General features: G+C 36.3%; 1 pseudogene; it reads left to right on the top strand.

Annotated features, from left to right (window-relative positions):
- Nucleotides 1–10,733: 10,733 nt before the first annotated feature.
- Nucleotides 10,734–10,894, top strand: LOC123937701 (annotated as a pseudogene).
- The last annotated feature ends 758 nt before the right edge of the window (nucleotides 10,895–11,652 follow it).

Genomic DNA, 11,652 nt, shown 5'->3' with positions numbered 1-11,652 from the left:
TGTGAAAGTATGTTTTACATGATAAAAATAACAATACATCTATATTTAGATGTGTGTGTCTGTGTGTGTGTATATATATATATATTTACATGATAGCTAAAATAAACTTAGCTGGTGTCCTTTTTATAGAATAGTATGTAGATAGCCTGAAAAATACAATGTGAAAAAGAAGTATCACTAAAGATGGGAAAATATCTTCTTAGAGCAGTTAATCCTTAATTCAAATCATAAGAAGAGGACCGTAGTTTTAAGAATATATTTTTCTTTTTTTTTTCTTTCTTTTTTTTTCCATTTTATTTATTTTTTCAGCGTAACAGTATTCATTCTTTTTGCACAACACCCAGTGCTCCATGCAAAACGTGCCCTCCCCATTACCCACCACCTGTTCCCCCAACCTCCCACCCTATATTTTTCTTTTTTAAAGGACTTTATTTTTGAGAGAATTTTCAGCTTACAAGAAAATTGAGAGAGAAGCACAGAGATTTCCCATATACTTTCACCCCCACACATGGGTAGCCTCCTCCATCATCCACATCACTCACCAGAATGGCAGAGCACATTTTTTTTTTTTTTTACAATGACTGAATCTATGTTAACACATTATAATCACTGAGAGTCCAAGTTCACCTTAGGGCTGAGTCTTGGTGCTGTACCTGCCATGAGTTTGGACAAATGTATAATGACATATATCTGTCATTATAATAACACAGAGTAGTTTCTCTGCCTTAAAAATCTTCTGTGCTCTGTCTATTCACTACTCCCATTCCCAGACAACCATTGATCTTTTTACTGTTTCCATAGTTTTGCCTTTCCTAGAACATCATGTAGTTGGAATCAAACAGTATGTAGCCTTTTTAGACTGGCTTTGTTCACTAAGTAATGTGCATTTAAGGTTTCTGCACATCTTTTCATAGTATGATAACTTAATTCTTTTTATTTTTTATTTTTTTCAAAGATTTTATTTATTTTATTTGACAGAGATCACAAGTAGGCAGAGAGGCAGGCAGAGAGAGAGAGAGAGGAGGAAGCAGGCTCCCTGCCAAGCAGAGAGCCCAATGCGGGGCTCAATCCCAGGATCCTGGGATCATGAACTGAGCCAAAGGCAGAGGCTTTAACCCACTGAGCCACCCAGGCGCCCCAACTCAATTCTTTTTAGTGCCGAATAAATATTTCATCATCTGGATATACCAAAGTTTATTCATTTACCTAACTGATGGACATCTTGGTTGTTTCCAAATGTTGGCAATTATGCATAAAGCTCCTATTAACATTGATGTCCAGGTTTTTGTGTGTACATGTTTTCAGTTCTTTGGAGGAAATACCAAGAGCTGTGAAAGTTGTAGAATATGGTAAAAGTATGTTTAATTTTTAAAGAAACCACCAAACTGTCTTCCGAAGTGGCTGTATAATTTTGCATCCCTACCAACAATGTATGAAGTTTCTATTGCTCCCCATCTTCAGTATCATTAAGTATTTTCAGTGTTCTGGATTTGGGCCATTCTAATAAGCATCTTCTGACATCTTATTTTGCAATTTGTATTTCCCTGACAGCATATGATGTGGAGTATCCTTTCATGTGTTTATTTGCTATATCTTCTTAGGTGGGGTGTCTGTGAAGATATTTGGTCCATCTTCTAATCAAGTTGTTTTCCTTATTGTTGAATTTTAAGAGTTTGTATATTTTGGATAACAGTCCTTTATCAGATGTGCCGTTTGCAAATACTTCTCCTCGTGTGTTGCTTCTCTTCTCATTCTCTTGATAGTGTCTTTTGTAAAACAGAGGTTTTTAATATTGATGAAATCTAGCTTGCCAATTATAATTCGTATCTTTGTTCCTTTATAAGTACGGAGATTTTTTTCCCTCTGGCTTCTCTCAGGATCTTTTACTTTATATTTGATTTTCTGTAGTTTAAAAATGATATGCTTGTCTGTAGTTTTCTTTGGAATTTATCTTGCTTGGTGTTTTTGAGCTTCCTGGACCCAGTTTGATATCTGACATTAATTTGGGAAAACTCCCAGTCATTTTTTTTCTTTTTATTTATTTATTTATTTTTTTTTTCTCCATTTTATTTATTTTTTTCAGCGTAACAGTATTCATTGCTTTTTTTTTCCATTTTATTTATTTTTTCAGTGTAACAGTATTCATTGCTTTTGCACAACACCCAGTGCTACATGCAAAACGTGCCCTCCCTATTACCCACCACCTGTTCCCCCAACGTCCCACCCCTGACCCTTCAAAACCCTCAGGTTGTTTTTCAGAGTCCATAGTCTCTTATGGTTCGCCTCCCCTCCCCAATGTCCATAGCCCCCCCCAATCCCACCTCCCCCCAGCAACCCCCAGTTTGTTTTGTGAGATTAAGAGTCATTCATGGTTTGTCTCCCTCCCAATCCCATATTGTTTCATTTATTCTTCTCCTATCCCCCTAACCCCCCATGTTGCTTCTCCATGTCCTCATACTGGCACAAAAACAGACACATAGATCAGTGGAACAGAATAGAGAGCCTCAACTCTATGATCAACTAATCTTCGACAAAGCAGGAAAGAATGTCCAATGGAAAAAAGACAGCCTCTTCAATAAATAGTGCTGGGAAAATTGGACAGCCACATACAGAAAAATGAAATTGGACCACTTCCTTACACCACATACGAAAATAGACTCCAAATGGATGAAGGACCTCAATGTGAGAAAGGAATCCATCAAAATCCTTGAGGAGAATTCAGGCAGCAACCTCTTCGACCTCAGCCGTAGCAACATCTTCCTAGGAACAACGGCAAAGGCAAGGGAAGCAAGGGCAAAAATGAACTATTGGGATTACATCAAGATCAAAAGCTTTTGCACAGCAAAGGAAACAGTTCACAAAACCAAAAGACAACTGACAGAATGGGAGAAGATATTTGCAAACGACATATCAGATAAAGGGCTAGTATCCAAAATCTATAAGGAACTTAGCAAACTCAACACCCAAAGAACAAACAATCCAATCAAGAAATGGGCAGAGGACATGAACAGACATTTCTGCAAAGAAGACATCCAGATGGCCAACAGACACATGAAAAAGTGCTCCACGTCCCTCGGCATCAGGGAAATACAAATCAAAACCACAATGAGATATCACCTCACACCAGTCAGAATGGCTAAAATTAACAAGTCAGGAAATGACAGATGCTGGCGAGGATGCGGAGAAAGGGGAACCCTCCTCCACTGTTGGTGGGAATGCAAGCTGGTGCAACCACTCTGGAAAACAGCATGGAGGTTCCTCAAAATGTTGAAAATAGAACTACCCTATGACCCAGCAATTGCACTACTGGGTATTTACCCTAAAGATACAAACATAGTGATCCGAAGGGACACGTGTACCCGAATGTTTATAGCAGCAATGTCCACAATAGCCAAACTATGGAAAGAACCTAGATGTCCATCAACAGATGAATGGATAAAGAAGAGGTGGTATATATACACAATGGAATACTATGCAGCCATCAAAAGAAATGAAATCTTGCCATTTGCGACGACGTGGATGGAACTAGAGGGTATCATGCTTAGTGAAATAAGTCAATCAGAGAAAGACAACTATCATATGATCTCCCAGTCATTTTTGCTTCAAATATTTCTTCTATTTCTTTCTCTCTTTCTTGTCCTTCTGGTATTCCCATTTTATGTATGTTACACCTTTTGTAGTTGTCCCACAGACCTTAGATATTCTGTTAAATTTTCCACTCTTTGTTCTATTTGCTTTTTACCCTTTGAGGATTGTATTCATATATTTTATAGCTCAGGGATTCTTCTCTTGGCTGTGTTCAGTCTACTAATAAGTCCATCAAAGGCATTCTTGGTTTCTGTTAAGTTGGATTTTTTCCTTGGCATTTCTTCTTTTTGCTCTTTCTTAGGATTTCCATCTCTGCTTACATTGCTCATCTGTTTTTGCATTCTGTCTAATTTATCCATTGGAGCCCTTAGCATATTTTTATGTATATATTTAAATTCCTGTTCTGATCATTCCAACACCCCTGCCATCTCAGTTTCTGATGCTTGTTCTCTCTCCTCAAATTACGTTTTTTCTTTTGGTATGCCTTGTAATTTTTTCTTGATACCTGGACTTAATGTGCTAGATAAAAGCAAGTGTTATAAATGACCTTTAGTCATGTGGTAATGAGGTGTGGAGGGAGGGGAAGCATTCCCTGCTCCTAGGATTAGGTCTCAGTCTATGCTTCTAGATTATAACACCACAAGTGTTTCTGAGTTTTTTTTCCTCCTCCCTTAGGTGGGACAGGATGGCTAGATTAGACTGATTTTGAATATTCCCCATCTCCTATGAGGAACGCTAGAGCTGACTAGGGCTAGATATTTCTTTTCTCATGATCAGCTGGTTCTAATTGGTTAATTAGTTTTATCTGAGGGTAGACCTTTTTAAAGAGCACAGAGTGCTGGGATGTATTTTCAAATGGTTTCTTTCCCCCCTTCCTCCTGGAAGCAGGAGAGGACTTTTCTGCAATATTTTTTTTGTGGAGATGTTGTTGAGCTCCTGGGGGTAAAACTTACAATATTGTGTCACCCTCCCACCCATAACTGGATCCTCCTGGACTCTTCAACTGAGTTGTTAGCAATTTATCAATTACAGTCCAGATTTTCTTACTCAGGAACTGGCAGCTTCCTGATGCTACATTGGTAAGGCACAGCTCCTTTTGTTGGTTTCCCCAGTCTCAGGGGCAGCAGCCTTTTGCTCTGTGTGTTCTCCTCCCTTATGGATCCAAAACTTGTTGATTTTCCAGTCTGTTCAGTTTTTTACCTGCTGTGAGGATGGAGTGGTGGTTTCAAGCTCCTTATAAGAAGAGACAGAAACTCTGAATGTATTTTTCTAGGGAGCTAAATTCAGAATGCCTTTGGTCTTTCTGATAGCTTGATCTATTTTGTATAGAATTTACATAGGGTGAGAGGATAGAAAAACACTTATTAGCCTATTCTCCAGACAAATTCCTCCAGAAGCCTTTGCCTTAAGTGAGTTTTGCAGGAACTAGATAATTTGAATCCATAGTTATGTGTTTAGACCCTGAATTCTAGATATTTTAGAATTAATTGGAAGAGTATTGAAAGAGTATCTACAGATACCAGCTGGCTGGAGATACACTTGACCTAAATGTAAAAATTAAATAATGTAGATTGCAACTTTATTTTTGTAAAGAATCTGTTCATAGAGAATCACTACAGTAATAGGCAAGTTGAAAATATTTTGTAGGAAGAAAATTTGGACGTGATAAAAAGCTTAGAGAAAGCATTGATTGAAGCAACAGGTTTCTCTTCCATCACAATGAAAGACTGGTACATACCTTGGTTTAGCTGTAATACAGATAGGAGTTATCAGTTATCTGACCTCAGTTATTTTTTAAAAAGGTTCTGAGGGGGATTGCATTGGTAATAGTTCAATGGACACGCTAAGGTTTATACAGGTCAGCCCATTATGAAGAGTAGTTGGGGCAGATCATCAGAAAATTATGATAAAAGTAACAGGATATTGCAGAATATTGATATTGAGCTGTCCTTTCTGAAAATACATGAATGATAATTTTATTGTATTGTTTCTCAAGTTCATTGCGAGTACAAGAAATCATCCATAAACAAGAGAATAGTGTTTTTATTTTCTGGTCAAATTATCTAAATCCACTTTACCTGTGAGTGAAACAAATAGTAAAGGAGGATTTCAAAAACAGGATTGAGGATGTCTTTGTCTCTTAAAATTCTGTAATTTTTTAGTGTTTCTTTTGCATCAGAACTACAGAAAATTATCATTCCTGCCTATTCTGAACTCTATACATATTAGGGTAGTAATATACTTTTGTCTTTTGATTTTGTTTTAGCGTGTCCTAATGTTGCCTCTGTTCAATTGAAATCAGATGTTTTTAACTTGAATCAGTACTTTAGTGTATGTTTCTCTGGAAACAGAACACAAGGACTTGGGCACAGGTGGTTGATTTGGAATGTGATCCAGAGAGCAGGGATGACAACAGAGAAAGATAGAAAAAGAGGAAAAGCCCTTGCAAGTACATGTTTGATTTACTGTTCTAAGCCATGGGGGCGCTATTCTCCTGGAACCTATTAGAAAGTAACTCCCCCACATTCCCTGACTAGGCTCAAATGAGGGCTAAGGATATCACACTTCAAAGTCTTCATTCCCAGGCAAGTGTCCATCACAGCTGCAGCTAAACTCAGAGTTGAACAGAGGGGAGGGGATATGAGGCAACAAAGAGGTTTTTAGTTGTTGTTGTGTTTTAGATCAGCACTCTTTCTCCTCCCACCTATGCAATTGACTTTTTTAAAACTTTAAAATCTTCAAATGTATTTTTGTTACATTTTGTATTTTTTTGTCATTCTAATGTATTGATATCTGTAAAGGATCGTATTAATTCCAAAATTTTGCCACTTACAGGTAAAATATATATTTGTTTTTCCGTCCTCTTCTATTTCTTTATTAAGATTCCATCGTTCAGTTTATTTGATACTTTACAGATTTCTATTGCCCTCTTTAAGATGTGGCCAGTCTTTGAGAGAGACCGATCCAACAGATACTTTAATATCCACGATAAAAAGTGGCATTGTATCATTTACTCTTCTCCTATCCCCCTACCCCCCCCCATGTTGCTTCTCCATGTCCTCATATCAGGGAGATCATATGATAGTTGTCTTTCTCCGATTGACTTATTTCACTAAGCATGATACGCTCTAGTTCCATCCACGTCGTCGCAAATGGCATGATTTCATTTCTTTTGATGGCTGCATAGTATTCCATTGTGTATATATACCACCTCTTCTTTATCCATTCATCTGTTGATGGACATCTAGGTTCTTTCCATAGTCTGGCTATTGTAGACATTGCTGCTATAAACATTCGGGTACACGTGCCCCTTCAGATCACTATGTTTGTATCTTTAGGGTAAATACCCAGTAGTGCAATTGCTGGGTCATAGGGTAGTTCTATTTTCAACATTTTGAGGAACCTCCATGCTGTTTTCCAGAGTGGTTGCACCATAAATGACTCTTAATCTCACAAAACAAACTGGGGGTTGCTGGGGGGAGGTGGGATTGGGAGAGGGGGAGCGGGCTATGGACATTGGGGAGGGGAGGCGAACCATAAGAGACTATGTACTCTAAAAAACAACCTGAGGGTTTTGAAGGGTCAGGGGTGGGAGGTTGGGGCAACCTGAGGGTTTTGAAGGGTCAGGGGTGGGAGGTTGGGGGAACAGGTGGTGGGTAATGGGGAGGGCACGTTTTGCATGGAGCACTGGGTGTTGTGCAAAAAGAATGAATACTGTTACACTGAAAAAATAAATAAAACGAGATCATGTTGCTAAGAAAAAAAAAGTGGCATTGTAAAAACTGAATGATATTTAATAATTGAAGAATGCAGCATTCTAAAACATGGAAGTTAATTTTCTTAACAAAATTTTAAAAATTACAGCTACTTTGCCATCGCTTTGGAAGTACACAACAAACATGATCGATTCTACTTCCTCCTGAACCCTGATATCTACACCTACAGAAGGGGAAATCTCTGTGTTTGATTTTTTTCTTGGCTTTTCTTCTCTAGTGTGGCTTTCTGTTCCAAATCACTGGAGTTGATTTAGACACAGAGAACGTAGTAAAATAACAACATGTTTTCTACTCAAGTTTTGTTGTTTATTTATGTTATAATAAAATATTTTGTCAGAATTCTGCTAGGTCAGGGTACAGAATTTTCTGGCTTCAATTAAGTTTTCCACCAGTCTAAAGAATCTTCCCCTGAAGTAACTGTTTAAGACACTAACTTTGTCAGGTGCCATTTAATACTAAGTATTCAGTTTGCTCAGTTTTTTACTTTCCTATCCAGAAATAAAAAGATTAGGAATCTGTTTACCAGTCTGGACTTTGGGAGTGTGACAGACAACCATGAGAACAGGGACTCTGTAATTCTTATTCTGTTATAAACCATCACGTTGCATAATGTCTCATATCCAGAATTCAGACAGAATTCAGAAATGCAAAAGAAGATGTTATTAGTGTGTGTGTGTGTGTGTGTGTGTGTATTTTTACTTAGGTATTTATAAACCCAAGATATATGTCAGAAAATGCAATATGTTGAACTTGTTTGGATTCTTATCCAAGTCAATGTTAAAAATTTTTAAAAATTCAGTATTTTAATGCCAACTAGATATTTGATATTAAGTGATTATTTTTAAATTTTGTTTTAAATATCATTTTTTTAAAAGATTTTATTTATTTGACAGACAGAAATCACAAGTAGGCAGAGAAGCAGGCAGAGAGAGAGAGGAAGCAGGCTCTCTGCTGAGCAGAGAGCCCGATGCGGGGCTTGATCCCAGGACCCTGGGATCATGACCTGAGCCAAAGGCAGAGGCTTTAACCCACTGAGCCACCCAGGCGCCCCTTAAGTGATTATTTTTAAAGATTTTTAAAGTTAGAATAATATTGTGATTAAGTTAAAATAGGTCCTTATATTTTAGAGATGCAGACTAAAATAGTCATAAATATGTTACATCTGAGATTTGTTTCAAAATAACTAATTTAGAAATTAAGGATAAAAATGACACAAGAATGGTCTTGAATTGATTGTTATAGCCACGTGATGAATACATGGGAGTTAATTAGAATATTCTCTTTTTTAGATATTTGAAACTTTCCATGACAAGAGTTTTTAAAAAATGTATGCACAAATATGACTAATAGTGTATTAAAAAACAACAAAGCTGTGCAATGTCCTCATCTTATACAAATAAAATTGATTTGAATAACAGATAGGGATTTAAGTAATCAAGTTCTTCCTTACTTCTCAAGTTCAACACTTCTTAACTTTCTTATTCCTTCCATTCCACCTGTATTCTATCTCAAGGTCTTCTGGAAGATTCCTGCATTCACACACCAAACAGCACTCTTATCTGCAATGTGTTTCTTTAGACATCCACATGGCTTACAACTTTTAAATAGCTAAACAAATCTTTTTTCCATGAAGTGTCCCTACATACTCTCTTCCAAATAGCAACTCTAACATATCACTGACCTTCACCTCCCATTGTAAGCTTTTTCCATTTTATATAAAAACTGTTATATGTACAATTATATATACAATATAAAATGTATATAATATACAAAATATATATACTTATATAATTATGTTATATATGTATATATACATATGTATGTATATACATGTACATATATACATATACATAACTATATACATGTATATATACATATACATATATAGTTGTATCTGTCTATTCACTATCTTTCCCTAACCTAATGTAAACTCTATGGTATTTTTATTCTATTTTATTCATTGCTGACTCCCTCAGGCCTTTAAGTACAACAAATATTTGTTGAGGGAATAAATTAATCAGGTTGTCACTAAACACCAAGTTTGTGTATCTGTATATTTACTTTTCTGTAAATTTGTGTATTTACTTTTATGCCATATTCTTTTAAAAAATCTTTTTTCTATAGTTCTAAAATATTGTCAAAAATGTTTTTTTGCTCTTTTTATTTAAAGTTATATAGGATATCAGTCTATATAGGATATCAACTTTTTATATGTTAAAAATTGTATTTTTCTGTGGTTATTACTTTACATTTGGACTCTATTTTTTTGTATTTGCAAACAAAAATATTTGAGTTTCTAGTGCAATTTATCTTCACCAGGATAGACTATATTACCAGACGTATGTAATATGCTCTAATATTAGATTTCATAGCACATCTATCTACTGGATATTCAAATTTAAAATAAGGTTCCTTAGTACATTCTTCACTTAAATTTTTAAGATTTTTTTTGTTCTTATACTAAATGTTATCCTACCTGAATACAGAAGTAAGATAAATTCTCTTATGGAAGGTCCCTTTCTATATAATTTTCTTTATGTGTAGAATATTGCACAGATATCGTCTTATGATAAGATACCATCTTATCATATGATAAGTTTAAGGCACTGAAATATTAAGAAGCAGACAAAGATTATCTGGGAATGTAAAGAATAAAGCCTTAATACATGTTAGAAAGCATAAGTGTCTTTGGAAAGCAGTACAATGTAGAAATTGAGTTCTCAAATGCCTTGGTCAGGTCTGCTATTTTATTATTTTCTCTCCATGAATTTGTAATCAAATGGTACCTGTTTGATTTGGCCTGAGTCAATTTTTATAAGAAAGTGGGGTTTGAATTCTTAGCTATTGGTTATTAATGAATGTATATGCTGAAGTTTCATTCAAGGCAGAACTTGTTGGAGAATAATAAATTTTTTTAAAGATTTATCTATTTATTTATTTGAGAGAGAGAGAGCCCAAGCGAGTTGGTGGAGGGGCAGAGGGAGAGAGAGACTCCTGAAGCAGACTCAGTGCTGAACTTGGAGCTGAACGCAGGACTTGATCTCAGGCCCCTGAGAGCATGACCTTAGAGAGATCCTTAACTGACTGTGCCACCCAGAGAATAATACCCATTTTGAGTTTCCCTTCGGAGCTCTTGTTTTCATCTTTCACATGTATACAGAGTAGACACACTTAGCAAAAGTAATAGTGATGTTCATATTTATTTTTTAGTAGATGGTAACGTGCATAAAGGTAACTAATCTCTATTCTGTTTCAAGAACAAAGAGTATATGGAGTAAGGTTATTCTCCATCTAGCCATATGATCTGCAATATAAGTTATCTTCAAATTTTTATTTATCTCTGATGTTTGATTCAAATATCGACATTTAAGCTTTGCGCAGTGGCAGTATCGTAGCCAATGAGGTTTATCCGAGGCGCGATTATTGCTAATCAAATATCGACATTTAAAATTATGAAAGGTGATCCAAGAGGACTGAAAATTGAGAGATTTCTATATTGAAATGTCTGTAATCATGTAAATAATATCTTGTAGAAATGTTGAATTTTACAGTACAGTGAAAAACTGGCAAAATGATTGATGCCAATATCAGTGACATCCTACCAGACACAATGTGCGTTTCTTTGGACAAAAATTATTTGCATTGCTTTAATTTTTCTATATGTTAACTTTTAACCTCAATGGAGTTGCAAACTAGCATAATCAAAGGTGAACAAAAAGGGGGAATAACCTAGATGGATGAGCTACCAGGACATCCACAATATTGCAATATCTGACAATTTTTCTTTACTTTCTTTACCCACCTGGCTCACTCTTCAGATATATTGCACAGAAAGGATAAAGATATAGAAGGAACTGTGGAGTTTTTCCTTGACTGATACTGTTTTCAGTTAATGGCAGGTTCTCTAACCCAGAAAGACACTTAAATACTCTCTTGAGGGCACCTGGGTGGCTCAGTTGGCTAAGCAGCTGCCTTTGGCTCTGGTCGTGATCCAGCATCTTGGGATCCACCCCCACATAGGTCTCCTTCCTCACTGGGGTGCCTGTTTCTTTCTCTGCCTGCCTCTCCCCCTGCTTGTGCTCTCTCCCCTGCCTCTGTGTCAAAAAAATAAAATCTTTCAAGCAAAACACAACAAAACTCTTCTGAGAGCACCTTTATGAATTCTCTGGAGGCTCTAATTTCTGAGACCTGTCAGAGCAATTTCTTTAATGGGTTGATATATTATTCTCTGAATCATAGATTTCTCTGGTCTACCTCCAGATACTGGGAAATAAGCCCAACTTCTCTT

The sequence above is a fragment of the Meles meles genome, chromosome 2, assembly GCF_922984935.1.
Source record: "Meles meles chromosome 2, mMelMel3.1 paternal haplotype, whole genome shotgun sequence".
NCBI classification, from domain to species: domain Eukaryota; kingdom Metazoa; phylum Chordata; class Mammalia; order Carnivora; family Mustelidae; genus Meles; species Meles meles.
This window is presented reverse-complemented; position numbering and strand designations above follow the sequence as displayed.